Source organism: Sceloporus occidentalis, unplaced genomic scaffold, assembly GCF_023333645.1.
Source record: "Sceloporus occidentalis isolate IW3139 unplaced genomic scaffold, rSceOcc1.0.p SCAF_6, whole genome shotgun sequence".
Lineage (NCBI taxonomy): Eukaryota > Metazoa > Chordata > Lepidosauria > Squamata > Phrynosomatidae > Sceloporus > Sceloporus occidentalis.
In genome coordinates this window covers 142,936,948-142,954,646 of record NW_028316986.1, presented here as the reverse complement: position 1 = coordinate 142,954,646, position 17,699 = coordinate 142,936,948, and positions in this window count along the sequence as shown.

Genomic DNA, 17,699 nt, shown 5'->3' with positions numbered 1-17,699 from the left:
GAATTCCCGAGCCGCACCGGATGGAACATAGTTGGCCGCGAAGGGGATGTTGAAGTCGCCCAGGACTAAAAGCCTGGGCGTTTCCAGCATCAGCTCCACAACCAGCTGTGTCAGCTCGTTAAGGGAGTCCATTAGCACACGGGGTGGCCGATACACCAACAGAATCCCTACTGTCCCTAGCCTTCAGGGTCAGGTAAATACACTCGATAAAGGAAGTTTGACGGATGTGGTTCCTGGTGAGAGACAAGGTGTTCTTATGTACCAAGGCAACACCCCCCCCCCCGCCCACCTAACCTGGGCTGGTCCTACACCGAAAACCCGGCAGGGAGGGCCTGCGCCCACACAGCATCTCCCTCAGGCCCGAGCCAGGTTTCGGTAATGCAAGCCAGGTCGCAATTGCTATCTTCCAACAGGTCGTGGATAATGTGGGACTTGTTGTTAATCGACCTGGCATTGCACAGGAGCAGCGACAGGGTTTGTGGCACGGTTGGAATGACCCTCAGGTCCCTTTGGTTAGGAGGGGGACAGGAAGGAGAGATAGATATAACACATCGATCTCGCCTTCCTCTGTAACGCAAGTCCGCCTTCCTACCGCCATACCTCCCCCTGCCCCACACCACCTCAATCGGAGCTCCGCTCATGCAGATATTACCCTCTCCCTCCCCAGCCGAAGCATTCCCCGCATCCATATCCTCCCCCTCCCCTTACCAAGCGACTAAAAGAACAGAGGTATGACACGGCCGACATGCTCTGTTCCAAGGCTGGCGTGGACACAAACCCCCTGCCCCTTGCGCCGCTGCAGAAATGCGCAGCTGCGCAGTTGCGAAGCTGCGGAGTCTCCAAGATAGCAGTCCGTAGGCGGCCTCCCCAGGCCAGCGCGCAGATGCGCACCTCCGACAACCCGGGAAGGGCCGCCTGGCAGCAAACGCAGCTCTCAGTGGAGTCCGGTGGCAAGGGGAGGCGTGAGTTGGAGTTCTTAAGTCCCTTCTCCCTTGCCACACCCCTTGAAGGCAGAGTCCAGGGCTGGAGCTCGCAGGTCTTCCCAGGGGCCTTGGGAGTTGGAGTTCCTAAGTCCCTTCTCCCTTGCCACACCCCTTGAAGGCAGAGTCCAGGGCTGGGGCTCGCAGGTCTTCCCAGGGGCCTTGGGAGTTGGAGTTCTTAAGTCCCTTCTCCCTTGCCACACCCCTTGAAGGCAGAGTCCAGGGCTGGGGCTCGCAGGTCTTCCCAGGGGCCTTGGGAGTTGGAGTTCTTAAGTCCCTTCTCCCTTGCCACACCCCTTGAAGGCAGAGTCCAGGGCTGGGGCTCGCAGGTCTTCCCAGGGGCCTTGGGAGTTGGAGTTCTTAAGTCCCTTCTCCCTTGCCACACCCCTTGAAGGCAGAGTCCAGGGCTGGGGCTCGCAGGTCTGGCCAAACATTAACATCTGTTCAATGTCATGAAAGAGTTAAATTCTATTAATGAACTTATTGGGTACCTTTTGCAGTCTGAAGCTGGAAAAAGATATGAAGGCTGAGAATCCAGTGGGGAATTAATTTTTCCCTGTTGCTAAGCTGTTGTACAGTTCTTCAAGCTAATGTGGAAAGAGGGAGATGGATTGTGCTTCTTCACTTTTGTTTCTTTGGTTTGCTTCTACACTATGTAGCACTTGGGAGCCCATCTTCCACTGTCCGCATCTTAAGAGGTACCTCTGCCCAAAGACATTCCAGCAATTAAGATCTGAATTTGATCACCAGTCAAAGGATAAATCTAGGTAAAATTTGTTTCAGGGCCCATTGGCTCTGAGGGGATGTTGGACTCTTACTTCTTCCACCACTACCAGCACAATTAATATTTTTCTCAAATTATCATTTGTGATGTAAGCAAACATTTTCAAGGCAGAGTCCACCTTGGAAAATGGTTTAACTTCACTAGAAAATACTTTTTTTCATGTTTTCCATATGACAATCATTTCTAAAACAAATGACAATTAAAAATGAGGTTTAATTATTAGTTGCCAAACTGAGAACTGGAGAGGGCTTTGATGGTTATGTAGTAGAGGGAATTTCACCAGGTGTTGCAGGAGCACTCTCCAATGTTCTTTTTGGCAAACCTAAATGTTTTCAACAAATTAGTAAAGGCAAGGTCACAGCCCACATAAGAGAACCAATATGTACTACTTCTGTCAAAATCTCCCAGCAGGTTATTCTGGGAGGTCTTCTTAGTGGTACTGAGCCTCAATCCAATTGCTACTCCCAACTGAAGTAGATCCATTAATTCAATTTTCTTAATTATAAATTAATACTTATGTAAATACAGTACCATTGATTCTGGCATGGAATATGTTGAGTAAGTGAGCTGCTCTCACTACTGGCCTGCCCTATTGAAATCACATCTATGCAAAAGAATTAATCCTATTGATTCAATTGATCGATTCTTGTTGGACCTAATAATTGCACTTTGCCCAGATGGTATCATAGTATCAGGAAACTATTTCATAGCTGCAGTGTTCACTTTTTAATCATCTACCCTTTCCCGCCAGGATATCACCTACCATTCACCCCATTTAAGGTTGTTGAGAATATTGTGGTCTACTAGCACAAAGGTTTTCACATTCTGGAGTTGCACCTCCCAAAAGAAACCTAATTTTTTTGTTAAATATTTCAAAATTATGAAAAAATTAAAAATCTTCACTCAGTGTAACTGATAGAGGAAAAACCTTGTGTATAAGAAAGAAATAAATGAAATTGTGAATATATTTATCTCCCCACTCAGTCTCATGTGTGTATGTGTCTACTTTACCACATGAGGAAAACTGGAAGGTTAAAGTGGCCCCAATGCAGGGTCATCCAGAGTATTAGGGACAACTTTGCAGCTGCTTATCACATGATGCTGCACGTAATCTGGACAGAATCCAGGGAGAATGTGAAGTGAATCAAGAAATGAGCAAATTCGCAAAACTAACATATTTACATTTCCATTTTGCTTGCAAATTCACTCCCTTCATGTAATTCCAGCCATCTGAAAAGGAAGCCTCCAGATGGCTCCTGTTCCCTGCAGGGAAAAAGCCTTTTTCTTAAAGGGATATACACACACCTCCCTCGCCACTGGTGCCCCACAACACTATAAATCTCAACATTGCATAGGTTGAAGCCAGGACAGTTAAAGTGGTGTCAAACTGCATTAATTATGCAGTCTGGCAGCAGCCTGGGATGGAACTCCCTGGACTATATGCCCATTTTGATGTATTAATGCATTTGTAAGTGCAAGAAAAGGTTTCACAAACTGCCTTTGGCTGCAACTGAAGCATGTACCCACCCGCACACACACACACACATACACACAGAGAGATTTTTGGTTATTGGGCTTGAGTGCATTTCTGCAAAAGTCACAAATGGAGCAGGTGAAAGGCCAAGCAATGAATATAAAAAGAATGATCTCAACTTCCTACCTGGCGAACGGGGGAAAAAGAGTTCAAATTTTTGTGGCTGTTGATTTCACAAATCATTAAGCATTAGAGCAAATAAAACAGGAATGTTTCCTGCCCGGTTTTGAAATGTAATGTCATAGGGTAACATTATAATGTTCCCTGTGAGTGGCCATTAGACTGAGCATTACACAAGAGGCTACTGCATAATTGCGCCTGTGGTGTCATCCTCAAATCGCAGATGCAGCTGGTTATCGCTCCAGGGGCAAAAAACCACAAGTACTTAGTTTGATTGCTGTCAAAGGTCTTATCTGTGTCCAGATTATTCATTTCTTTGCTCTTCTTCCCCAAGAGTGAACTACAATAAATCAGCTCCAAGGAAGGTATGCCACATTTTCATTGTAAAAGAGACAAGGCGAACATTTCCTTCTCGTGTCAGTAATCTCTTCCTCCAAAACTGCAGGGCATGGAAGATCAACTGCACCCAAGTTCACCACATGGCCTCTGACTGACAGTGATGTCACCTCATCCTGTTTATTTGTAAATGTGTAAAGAAAGAAACAGTGGGATGGCACAGAAAAGTCTGGAGTTTTCACACTTGCATGAAAGAACAGGGGAGTGAGAGGGTGGAAGAGGGGGTCTTATTGTGTTACAAACTGTGTTTTAATCCTGTGTGACTCTTCCAACACAGACAGGCTATAATATAGTACAAGCCTCCTCAACATGCTGCCCTCCAGTTATTTTGAACTATGACTGCCTTTCCCATCAGCCCCAGCAAGAATGGCAAATGCTTAAAGATGATGGGTGTTCTAAAACATCTGGAGGTTTTCTTATTAAGGCAAGATGGCTTGGTGGAAGAGCACCTGCTTTGTACATAGAAGGCCCCCCTCAATCCCTGACATCTCAAATTAAAACAATCTTGAGGATCTAAGGGTGGGAAGGGAAACCCTGAAACAGCATCTTGGACAATATGGACTACATGCTGCTACAATCTGTTCCCATACCCCCTTTTGAGAGGAATGAATATAAAGACACCCATAACTGGGAACCCGAATATCATTTTACCAAAATTGGTTATGGATGACTTTAGGTCATCATTAGAGCAGATTGTTAATAAAGTACCTTCACAAGCTCTGGTCTCAAATAACTCATACATATTCCCCCATGGTTCATAGAAGAAGGCTTTTTTTTTTCACATCCCTACCTAGACACTTTCCTTTATTTCTCTCAAGGAAGTGGTAATAGTAGTAAAGGACATTGCAACAAACATAAGCACAGATTAGTCCTAAGCAAGTGTCTAGCTCCATTTTTTCATGTGTGTAATCATGTTAGCAGATTAATCATCATCACCATCATCCTGCATAGGTAACACATGAGTTCCCAATTGCCCATAATTCAGTTATCCACTCATCATTTGCAAAAGGCCTCTTCAATGTCATCCCACAAATTAAAGCCTTTCCCACACTTTCCTCTCTGAATTCCACATTAGTTAACTATCCAGAGTCTCCCATAGTGTTTAAAGAGTTGCTGTTCTATACCAGTGTTCCCAACCTTTGGTCCTCCAGATTATTTGGACTTCAGCTCCCATAATTGCAGACTTTTGGCCAAGTTGGCTGAGGCTTCTGGGAGCAGAAGTCCAAAACAAGTGGAGGACCAAGGTTGGGAACCATTGGCCTAGGCTATGCCCAGCAGTGATCAAGCAACTAGTAATGGAAAAATCTGCCCATTTTGTTTTCTCCCAGATTTACCTTTTTCAGGCTTCAATTCTTTCCCTCCCAAATATGAGCAAATGTGCATATTTTGGTACATTCTTCCAAAATGAACAGAACCAAATTTCACTTTCGTACAGAACAGCTATTCCCAGCACAGAGAAAACCATGGAGTACCTGCCTGCCATCTAAATCAGGATTCAAGTCCAGACTTTCACGAATTAAACACTTAAAACTCAGTTGTAGTTTCTCTATGTTCAAGTTTTCAAAAAACAAAAACAAAACTTTCTTTCTGTTCCAAATATTTTTTTTAAAAAAATCATTTTGATACATGCTGAAGCATAATTCTCTCCTCACTGCAAGCAATATAGGGATGTGCAGGTAGATACGTGCATGCCAAACCTCCTCTTATGTGCTCCTCTTGCCCTCTTAAGTCCTTGACCTCCCTCTGTCCAAAAGGTTTACAGTGGGCTTCTACTTATGTTTGCATTACTGTGTGGTCATGAAACCTAATAAAGCTGGTTTTACAGCTGGGTGGAAGCTTCTATTCCTGTTCAAGCAAACATGAATAGGAACCTGTAGCAGCTTTCCCCATTCACTAAGAGGAAAATTGGAGGCATTAGTGTGGGTGTTGTAACCTGTTAACAATTTCTTTGAGCTTTGCCTACATTTGCAAGTGAGGTACTATGTGAGTGGAAGGAAGAGAAAGAAGGAAAGCAGAATTAATTGCTAGACAAATTGCTAGAATTGTGTTATTAAGGTGAAAACAGCAGGCAGGAAGATGGGGTTGATGTCAGTGTACTATATATATTGTATGTTCCCTACACTCTTACATATATTACTTATACACTATCCAGCATAACAAAATTGCTAGTAACTTACATCTTAAAGATGATCACTCTCTCTTTCAGATATTCACCCACTACTCTTGCAGCTATTGTGATGGTGTGTTTTTGTAACTTTGGATTGGCATAGCCATGCATTTGACTGAAGTGCTTTGGGGACAAGAACAGTGGCAGATGTTGCAGTGGATATGGCTGCCACACATTGCCTCATGAATGGTGAAACAGACGCAGTGAAGATGAGTAAAAAATTAAGGCAAGGGAGTCAGTGGATGCATCTCTGGCTGAGAAGTGAGAAAACTGGCACCTTAGGAATAAACAAAGAGCCATGTTAGATCAGACCAAAAGCCTTCCTCTTTTCTATTTACAAATAAGGGTGGTATTTAGAAATAGAATAGTAGACAATGCTATAGTCCAGATGATACTGAATTGCAGACAGATCCATGGAACACCAAATAGGGACAACTCCTATTGCATATCCATCCCAGATAACATCAGGTCCTCCCTGATGTCTGATTCATCTTTCTTGCTACAGACTCAGTGAGCCACAATTCATATCCACATTTTCAGATGACACAAATAGAAGAGGAACTGAGAACCAAAATGAGGAGCACAGCTGCCTACACAACATCTGTGCTATTAATTGTACATCTGGGAGGAGAGGGTCCCCTTGCTTTTTGTTGAAGTCATTGATAGCAGTGTTAGAATGACTATCAGCACCATCAGAGTGCAGCTACATCATAGTGCACATTAAACCAAGAATCTGGATACCCAAAGAACTCACTTATATGATACTGTGAAATTTAAAGCTGAAGAAGACTGGTTAGATCCAGCCAGTCATAGACTTCAGAATGCTGTGAAGCGGGGGCATGTAGGGGCAACAACTTAGAGACTTCTTTATAAAACAATGAATGAGGGTACTGAGAAAGAGCAAAGACCAGTTAGGAAGAGGAGTACTGATGAGGTATGAATTGGGTCTTAGGGAGCTAGAAATGTGGACATTGCTCAGAGAGTTCATGTTTCATTGGTCTTATCATCTTTGCTGGTTTTGTTTTCTACAAATGTGTCTATTTTCATTTAAGAAGTAAAAAGGAGAACTGATCACCCAGTACTACACTGAACAACACAGTCATTTGTCAAGTAAGATGCCAGGCAGGGATCTTAAGGATAAAGAGGCAACATGAAGGACAGGAGCCCAAGTGATGGAACTGTAGAACCAACATGAATTGGGTTTCCATCACAGATACATTTTATAGAAGCCATTGATAACACTCATTTGTTTTTAAAAGAAAAACAAAAATAGGTTCTTTGAAACAAAAACAAAACAGGGAGATTATTTTGCAAAATGTGTGTGTCTTTTTCATACACTAATTAGATCTATTTGACAATTAAATATCTAATTCATATAATATAAGGCTTTGGGGGTTTTGCCCTGTATAATTATACAGCTCATTATACAAAACTAGTACCATGCAGACTAATAAAGAAGCCGTTGTTTTAATCACTTTAACATTCCCAGTTTCCTTCTTGGTAAGTTTTTTTTCTCTCTCTCTCTCTCATAAAATTAAGAAGCTGAGTGTACAGTAGCTGATTCCCGGAAACCATGGGGTATGAAGCTGGTGAAGCTATAAAACATCATTACCTTTCTTTCTTCGTATTTTCCCAGAAATTCACAGGTATTTTCAAAAACTCTTCTTCGGAATTGTGCAATGCAACCCCACTCACCATCCTGAAAACTAGTCCAGCATTTCAAAGATCCTCTTGAAAATTAAGGGGTGGGGAATTTGACATTCAAAAGCCTTGAAAATATGTAAACTTCTCCCTGAAATACAGTCTTCTCCTTGGCCAACTTCCTCTTCTCACCATCAAACACCTCTTACATTACAATCCTTTCTCTTTAAGGAAAGATTGCCAGCATCAGAGTGTGTGTGTGTGTATTGGGGGGGGGGGGGGGAGAGAGACAGGCACAACACAGCTGATAGTAGCAGGAGGGTAATTGTCTAAGGCCTATTTAGGTTGGCCCAAAGTCCGCATCATCCACGACTGATTGCAAGTTTTGAGATGGATGGGGACTGGGTGAGAAAATGTGAGGTGGAGTTATGGTTAGGGTTGTTCTGAGTGAAGACAAGGAAAGTATATGTGGACTGTAGGTTGGCAAGGAAGATGAAGCTGTTTGCTCAAGGTGGTGAACTGAAACCCAGCCCTAAAGAGAAGAGGATTAAGTGAAAAGTTGTCATAATTTAAGGAACCCAGTACAGAGTACGCTGGTGAAGAAAGTCCTCTGGTTCTGGATGATGGTTCTTCTCCACCTATGCAGCTAGTGGTCAATAGAGCTGAGGAACCTCAACAAAGTGGTGCCCCATCTCAGCTGGAGTTGAAGGACACTGAGGAGATACCCCCATCATCTGTGGAGCATCATCATGACAAAGAACGGTGACAGTGATTTTTTTTAAAAGTTGAGCAAGCATGCACTTGACATGGGGATTATCACATGAGCCCCCATTCTTGCCACAATTGTGTTAATGAAAAGAAATGCATACATACCAGCCTGAGAGCAGTCATCACATGTAGATGCCTACTTCTCTTGGCACTTGCTCTCTGTAGGCACAGGACAAGGGATAAGAGAACACTACATTTGCTAATCAGCTATCTTCCTTTCACAATTTCAGCAATTACAGTCAAACTTACATGGTAACATTTCTGGAACTTTTTTTTAAATAACTTCTTTCTGTTGTGTGTCTTCAAGTCATCCCTAAGACAAACCTATCATAGGATTTTCGTGGCAAGATTTATTCAGAGGAAGTTTGCTATTGCCTTCCCTTTAGGCTGTGAGTGTGTGACTTACCCAAAGTCACCCAATGGGTTTCATGGCTGAGCTGGAAATTGAACCCTGATCTCCAGGGTCATAGTCTAGCACTCATATCACTACTCTACTGATCATTTAAAAATAATGAAAACAAACCTAAGACTTCTGTAAATACTACAATGTTATCTGCAGATCTAAGGAGTCTGTGATTCCTTTGATGTATAGTTAAAAACACCTTCCCTTTGGATGATTGTTTTTCTTCACTCCAAATGATCTACAAATTGACCAAAAAAATCCAGGAAATGCTGCACTCAGCAAAGGACAGAAGAGACCATCTCATGGCTGGAGGAGTTTACCACATATTGTACAGCTGTGGACAAGTCTATATAGGGACTACCAAAGAAAACGTTCAAACATGAATCATGGAACATGAGAGACACTGCAGACAGAAAAATCAGCAGTAGCAGAACCGGTTATAAACCACCCTGGGCATAAAATGTTTTTTGAAAACACTGAAATTTTTACCATGCCAACAACTATCAGATCAGAATGCATAGGGAAGCCATTGAAATCCACAAACACCTAGACAACTTCAACAGGAAAGATGAAACCCTTAAAGTAAACAAAGTTTGGCTACCAGTCCTGAAAAACAGCAAAATCAAGACCCAGCAAGTGCAAATAACACCTACTCAGGGCCAGAGGGGGTTTCCAGCAGAAAATGGATTATTAATTAAATAAACATCCTGAGGTCTTGCCATTCAGCAACAGACCAACACACAGATTAACATGTAAATAACTTTTTCTCAACCAAGGGTCACACAGCTTGTATATACCCTACTCACTTCCATGGCAGCATACTCTGAAGATGCCAGCCAGATATGCTGGCGAAATGTCAGGAATAAAATTTTCCAGAACACAGCCACATAGCCCCAAAAAACCTATAGAAAGCCTTCAACTTCATAAAGCTTGTGAGACTGGCACATATCCCAAATAATCATATTCACTGATCTCTAGTTTGAAGAATACAAAGATCTGGAGCTAGTTCATGGTTGAAACAGAAATACAAATAGCAAGCATATTTACACCATTCCAGGGGCATTCACACTATGGGGATTATCACACTGAGGCACTTACCGTGAGCAAAACATTCCTGAAGTGTTTCTGAAGAGCGAAGCTGTGATAGCATGTTGTGCTTCTAAAATGTGATTCAGGCATCCCATTTGTCAACAAATTGTTCATGGAGAAGCCATTTTTTTAATAACTGGATCTTCCGTTATTCAAACAATGGCTTCTCCACAAACGCTTCATCGACGGGAGAGAAGCTGGATGCCTCAGTGATGTTTTATAAGCATGATGCACTATCATACCTTCGCGCTTCAGGAACATTTTGCCCACAGTAAGGCTCTGTATGATAAGATCCTCTGAAAATAACCCGGTGTGAAACTGGGTTATTTCCTTGGCATTCACACTCTCCCGAATGCACTCAGTGCACTTTGGGGGGGGAGGGGTTACCCAAAAAGCCACTTAACTCAGGATATGCAATACTGGGTTTTCCCCATGTCTTTTTGAAAAATCTGCATCATTGCCAATGTGGATGTGCATTCCAATCCATTTGGAGCGCTCTTGAACAATCTTGAACAAAGGAAGGGAGAGGTTTAGTAAGCAGGGGTGGCACATACACATCCCACTTGACTGTTGCCCTCCTATCTGGAGACCCTGCTCTCTTCTTCTGGCAAAAGTTAGGTTGCCCCTGGGGGCAACTGACAGAAAGGAGTTAACTGATGCTAATTGCCCCTTCCCCCCATGACTCTAACAAATGTGGGTTCCTTTCCCATATCTGGAGAGTGACCCAGTTTAAGTTGGGGGTTTTGCCACTTCTGTGTGTGTGTTAGTTGTTTGATTTAGTTTCTGACTTATGGCAATCCAACACCCTATCATGGGATTTTCTTGGCAACATTTCTTCAGAGAGATTCACCATGGTCATCCCCTGAGGCTGAGAGTGTGACTCTCCCCAGGTGAATCTTTCATGAGGTTTTCTTGGCAAGGTTTCTTCAGAAGGGGGTTGCCATAGCCATCCCCTGGGGCTGAGAGAGTGACATAAAAACCCACTGAGAGATCTTAGGCAAGTCACACTCTCTCAGCCTCAGGGGAAAGCTATGGAGAAAAAAGCCTCTGAAGAAACCTGCCCAGAAAACCCCATGAGAGAGTCGCCAGAAGTTGGAGATGACATTTTGGAATTCTCCTGAATAGAAGGCTGAAATGTAAGACAGATCCTGGAAAAGGAGGACACCTGGTCACCCTGGCTGCAACAGAAACCCACTGGGTAACCTTAGGTGAGAAGCCACACTCTCTCAGCCTCAGCTTCTGAACAAAATCTTGCCCAGAGGTCCCCATGATAGGGTCACCTCAGAGTCACCATAAATTGGAAAGGACTTGAAGGCACGCAATGACAATGACAACAATAGACTCACCTGTCTCTTAGGGGGACCAGATATGTCCTCACTACAAAGGAGGACATTCCAGAAAAATGGAGAATATGATGAAATAAAAGCTCAAAACACTCAATAGAAATGCATGCTTCTGAGTCATGCTCCAAATGGAGGCCCAGAAGTCACACTCTCTCAGATGGCCATGGCAAAACTGCCTTTGCATAAACCTGCCCAGAAAAACCCCATGAGAGGTGTCGCCAGGAGTCAGAGATCATATTTTGGAATCCCTTCTGGACAGAAGGCTGAAATGGAGGACAGCTCCTGGCAAAGGAGGACATGTCTGGTCACCTTGCATGAGTCAGAAAGGACTAGAAGGCACACAACCATCACACCAGCAAAACTAAACCAGGCCAAGGCAGGAGGCTCTCCTCTGTCATGGTGAGGCCCCCGCCCTGCTGACCTCTCCCTTGGTTCCCTTGCCCCAGGAGCCCCTGGTTAAAAATCCCTTCCTCTGATTTCCATAGGTCACGAAAAAGCGGGGGGGGGGGGGGGGAGAAGAATGACACATCATTTGATTGATGTTTTAAAAGCCAAACAAACCCAAGGAATATCAAGCACATTTTAAAAAGCAGCTAAATTTCAGATCAAAACAATGGCAGGTGTGAATGGCAACAGGGTTAAAATGTATCAGAGAGATTCAATATACCAAAACGTAATGGGAACACTGATCCGGTACTGCATCAGTGCAACAATCCAGATCTCTCAGGACCAAAAACTCAGGAGATTATCACACGGGGACAAGAAACACATCAAAAGTGCTATGATCACAGGAAGATTTTCATACCATGTAATTGTACTTGTCCCGTCATCAAAGCATAGTGCAACTTCTCACTAACGACAAAAAAGCATTAATAGCTTGTGAATAGAGCTTCATTAGCACTATCGCAAACTTGTAAAAGGCAATCACGTATCAGTAGCGCCATTGGCAATCCGTCATTGAACCTTCCAGAAATCAGTTGAATCCCCCATTCCCCTAGTGTGCTGTTCAGCAGAATCATTTCCTGAGTCACACTTGTGAGTCACAGGAGAGTTCCTTAGCAGTGAGAGATTAACCATTTTTCCTCTCCAATCACAACCCCTTCTTTCGATGTGCAGAAGTTAAAAGCTCTATTTTACCATCCATAATTCATTAATGCCCCGTTATTGCAACACCAAATGAAAATAAATGTTGCAATTTCACCATTGTATTGTTCTTGCTAAATAATGTTAGAATAGCACTATGAAAGTGTAAATAGCCCTCGTGTGACAATCTCCTCAATGTGAATGCCCCCACTGAGTTCCAAAGACAAAATGTGGGACATAAATAAAATTTTAAAAACACAATTGGTTTGTTATCCAACTTGACTTGACTGGAACATTTGAAAAATACAATATCTTGTTATCCTTAACTCTTTGGCATATATATATATCACCATCCCACATGCACCACTATTACTGTGGCAATCACCATAGTAATGCTTAATGGCCTGCACCCAATTATGCCATTGCACAATTGCAAGGTCCATTGAGATTACAGCTGTGAAATTTCATAGGTGTTTATCACACTATACTCTTATAGTGCTACTATTCCCCTTTGACTGCTCTAGCTGCCTCCTGTTGCATTCTGGGATTGGCAGTTTTAAGGAGGGGTATTTCGAATTCTCAGGAAGAGAACTTCTCTGCCTGAGAATTCTAAATACCCCTCCTTAAAACTGCAAATCCCACAATGCAACAGGAGGCAGCTAGAGGAGTCAAAGTGGAATAGTAGCACTATAAGAGTATAGTGTGATAAACATCATGGTTACTGAAAGTGTGGCATGCAATACAATTTTTCCTGTGCAAGCACTTATGCAAAGTGATTATTCACCTGATTGTGAGAGTGGTTGTATAACTGCTTTGGGCACCTTCTTGCACAATTTCTTTGCACAGATACTTGCAAAAACCTGTAATTCAGTGCAACTGCACTAGCAATTGTACCATTCTATTTGCTTCACTGAGGGTTTCTGATTCTCACTCTATCAAATGAAGTGACAGGTGAAGTCAATATGAAAACTCAGTGTATCTGCACAAAAAAGACTGCCAGCTGAGTTATGAGAGAGGGAGGGAGAGAGGTCTCATAACTATGTTGTGTGTGTTTTCATTCATTCCCTGCAAAGAAAGTGAAAAGACATGAAGTAAATGGATGAAAAGCATGATATAGGTTTGTTGATATATAATTTGTTGTTAACTGCCATCAAATCAACTTTGACTTATGGCAATCCTATGAATGAAAGACCTCCAAGCCACCCTATCATCAACAGCCCTGTTCAGATCTTGCCGATCCAAAGCTGTGGTTTATTTGTTTGAGTCTATCATTCTGTAATGCAGTCCTCTTCTAGTCCTAATGGTTTATACCTTACCAAGCATTATTGTCTTTTCTAGTGTTTGTGTCTGTGTGTGTTGGAACAGTTTATTTCCTAGCATTTAAGATTTTAGTACTTACTTATAAGTACTCACTTATTTTCGTACTCACTTATATAAAGGTGCTCTATAAGCACCTTTATGTTTTTAGTCATCATAACCTCTATTGCACAGCATTAGGCACACCAACAAACATTCATATCAATTGTGCCCTGTATGCATTTTGTCAGGCTAACTTGGATCTCTCTATGAGTTAGGAGGATTTTATTTGTTTGCTTGTTTATTTCTAATACCATGCATTAGAAGGAAGGCCTCTCTGGCATTTTCAAAGTGGCCAAATGGATGGCAAAAGGCTCACCAAGATGAGGCTTTAGCAAAGCATTATGTATCAGAAATTCTAGGATATATTGGAGAAATTAGACTGAAATGGGTTTTGGAGGGCTAGCAGAACTATTAACAGCCTGTAAACACAGAAGGGCTATAAACAGCAGTATTGTTCATTGGAACGAGTTTCCCAAAGAGAGAAGCTGCAAAGTACAATGCTGGCCTTCCTCTTACCACCTTTTACAGCATCCCTGAAAAGGATATGAAAAGGCGGATGAAGAGCATTATAGAGGTTTGTTTGCAAGCACGAGACTTGTTTGTCAAAACAGAACAAGACATTTTTCCTTTGTACATGGTTAACCATAGTTTCACTGTTCATATATTTATATAAACAACAGTGACAACAGTTGATATGAGGTGACAAAACACCCAGAGTTCCATACTGGACCCATAAGCAAGCAAAGACATTAATTTGGGGTGCCATAGACATAGGAGTCTAGCTCTTTGACTTGAACTGTCAATGCAATTCTAGGTTCCATCAGTGGGAGTGTAGTGCCCAGATCAAGGGAAGTAACAGTAGTTCAGTTTGCCCTCCATATCCACAGATTCTGTATCCATGGGTTCCATCAACCATGGCTTGAAAATATCTCTCCCCCCAAAAATAATTATTCAAAAGCAAGCCTTGATTTTGGCAATTTATTACACAACTTTACTGCACAGTTGCATCTACAGATTTTGTTATCCACAAGGGTGGCCTGGCATCAAACTGTAGTGAGATCAAGGATATCAAGGATTTAGGTAAAGGTATTCCCCATTGACAAGGTTACCATGTTGTGTCCAACCATAGGGGGTGGTGATAATCTCCGTTACAAAGTGGTGCTGGAGAAAAGTGATGGAATACCGTAGATGGCCAAAAACATGAACAAATGGGTCCTTGAACAGATCAATCCAGAACTCTCCCTGGAAGCCGAGATGATCAAACTGAGGCTATCATACTTTGGCTACATCGTGAGAGGGAACAAGTTATTAAAAACAAACAAACAATAATGCTAGCAAAAGTGGAAGGAATTAGAAAGTGAGGAAGACGACACACTAGATGGATGGACTCAACTAGGGAGAACATGGGTATGGGCATACAGGGCCTGAGCAGAGAAATGGAGGATAGGCTGCTTGGTGGTGCTTCATCCACATGGGTTGGGGATGACTCGAAGGCTGTTAGCAACAAATAATATTCTTCTTTAAATATCTGGAGGGATGTCATATAGAAGATAGAGCAAGCTTGTTTTCTGCTGCTCCAGAGGTTAATAACACAGGCTAATGGATTTACCCTGGTAAATGGAGATTGGGGCATGTCCAAGGAAACTGGGTACTTCCTAACTAAGGACTATGTAGATATGATGAATATGTAACAGTCATGAGTGTGAAACTCTAGGCTACACATTCATAACTGCCATAGAAGATTCCAGCTAATGTTTTTTTATTGATTGGTTTTTGTTGTACTCTTGCTCTCATTTTATCCTGTGAACCACTTTTTACAAAATGAATAGTGGCATATTACATTTCCAAAATAAACCAAGAAATAAAGAGCAGGGCAAGCGATGGCCAGGAATGAAACCCTTGCTTGTCAGAGACTCATCACTTCCACCGAAGTGCATTGCATAGACTCTAGGGTACCTACTGTATGCAGGCACTGGATGGGCACTTGTGAGTCTGCCTTTCTAGGTAATTTGCTGAATTAATCAAACTTTAGGAGTCAGTAACCATAACCCTTTGGGAAATCACGGAAAGAGAATTTCTTGCACTGGTTGAACCTACTAGGCCTAATGTTTTTCCCATTAACCACAGAAACTTTAGACACAAGTTTGGAAGAAAGTTAACAATCTATAGGCTGTCACAGAAGATTTCTTCACTGAGTTATAAGCCACAATTGCCATGGGACATTGTAGGAAGTCAGTTAACTTCAGATTGAAATGGTTGATACTTGACGCAATTGTAGTACTCTTTTATTTTCTTGCAAACTACAATGTGGTGTGCTTATCGTTAGATTCCAAACAGCAACTTTGTTTTTTAATAAAACCTTAGATTACTTTTTATCAAAAGGAAAATAAACTGCATATCAAAGTAAAGCAATTGACTGTTTTCTTCCAATGTTTCTATAGATTAAAAAAGGCATTTCTAATTGAGGTAAGTGCTGCTCATTTATGTCAACCTCTTTTAAAGTTCTAGATGAGAAAGGTCAGTATTCTGAACCACACTGAGTCTTTATTTCCTAATTAAATGATTAAAAGACATGTTTTGACATGATTCTGTAAAATCCAGAGATGTGAACTTTCCTCAAGAAAAATTCTCTAATAGCAAGGCAAAGGGTGGCAGGTCTGTGGAGGAACACTGACACCTCGTGGCTACCTGTGATAACAACTCCCTCCTTCCCCTTGCTTCTGTAAAATTGAGATCCAGAATAAATATCTATAAAACAAATTAAAAAATAGTTCCCAGATCACAGCAAGTAATATTTATTCTGCACTAGTCAGATCTCATCTGGAACACCACATCATCTCTAAGTAGGCAAAACAGAAGGCACATTTTATGCAGTGAAGAAGCCCAAATAAGTCACCATGGCCTGTTACAGACTGCCAAAATAAAGCTGCTTCGGGTCTCTTTGGAGGTATGCTGTTTAAATGATGCATGCATCCTAAGAATCTGGAAGCTGCACCACAGCTGCACTCCAGTGCTTAGGAATGGAGTGTGGCTTTGGCACGACCTCCGGACTCTTAGGACCCATGCATCATTTAAATAGCGTACCTCCAAAGAGACCCGAAGCAGCTTTATTTTGGCAGTCTGTAACAGTTTTCTTTGTATGAAGGCAGTGTGTGAGTGTATATGCCTTCAAGCCACCTGTTGACTTATGGTGACCCCATGGATTTCATAGGGTTTTCTTAGGAAAGGAGTGCTCGGAGATGGCTTTGCCAGTTCCTTCCTCTGAAATGTAGCCTACCACACCTGGAATTCATTGGCTGTCTCCCATCCCAAGTGTTAACTAGGGCTGACTGCTTGGCTTCCAAGATCAGATGGGTCCTGGTGCCTTTTGGATATTTTTTTTAAAAATTTATTTTATTATATAAAAAAAGGACATTAAAGACATACATATATGAATGTAAACCAATAAACAAATAATACAAAAACTTATACGAAGCTCTGCTCAAACACAACAATAAACAATTAGAAAAACAACAAAACCCAAAGCCCACATCACCACAACCCCCCTTTCTATCCTACACTTATCCTGTAACACATTATACTAACCAAACATTAAACAACAACAACATATTGATTTCCTTCCTACCGGCCAGAATCATAATGTTAGAACTTGGCTATCTGTTACTGTTCCTTTACTAGAATTGAATACTTCAAAGAGATTACATATTAGACTTATATATCCCGATACCACTGAGGAGAGGTTGGCAGGATTATTCTATTTTAGATTATATGTTTCCACTTTACCCCATTCTTTTTCAAAAAAGACTATTACTTTTTTCCGATTATCCAGCAACTTTTTTTCATACTCATTCTTCAATGCTTGGGTCAAGATATCCATGCCCATTCCCTCATATAATTATAATAACCACTCTTCATAGACAGGGCTAACTCACTCTTCCATCTTTGAGCAAAACATATCCTTGCCAGGAAGATCATATAAAATATTGCCTTTTCATCCTCTTTGTTGATTTCCTCATCCATTATCCCTAATAG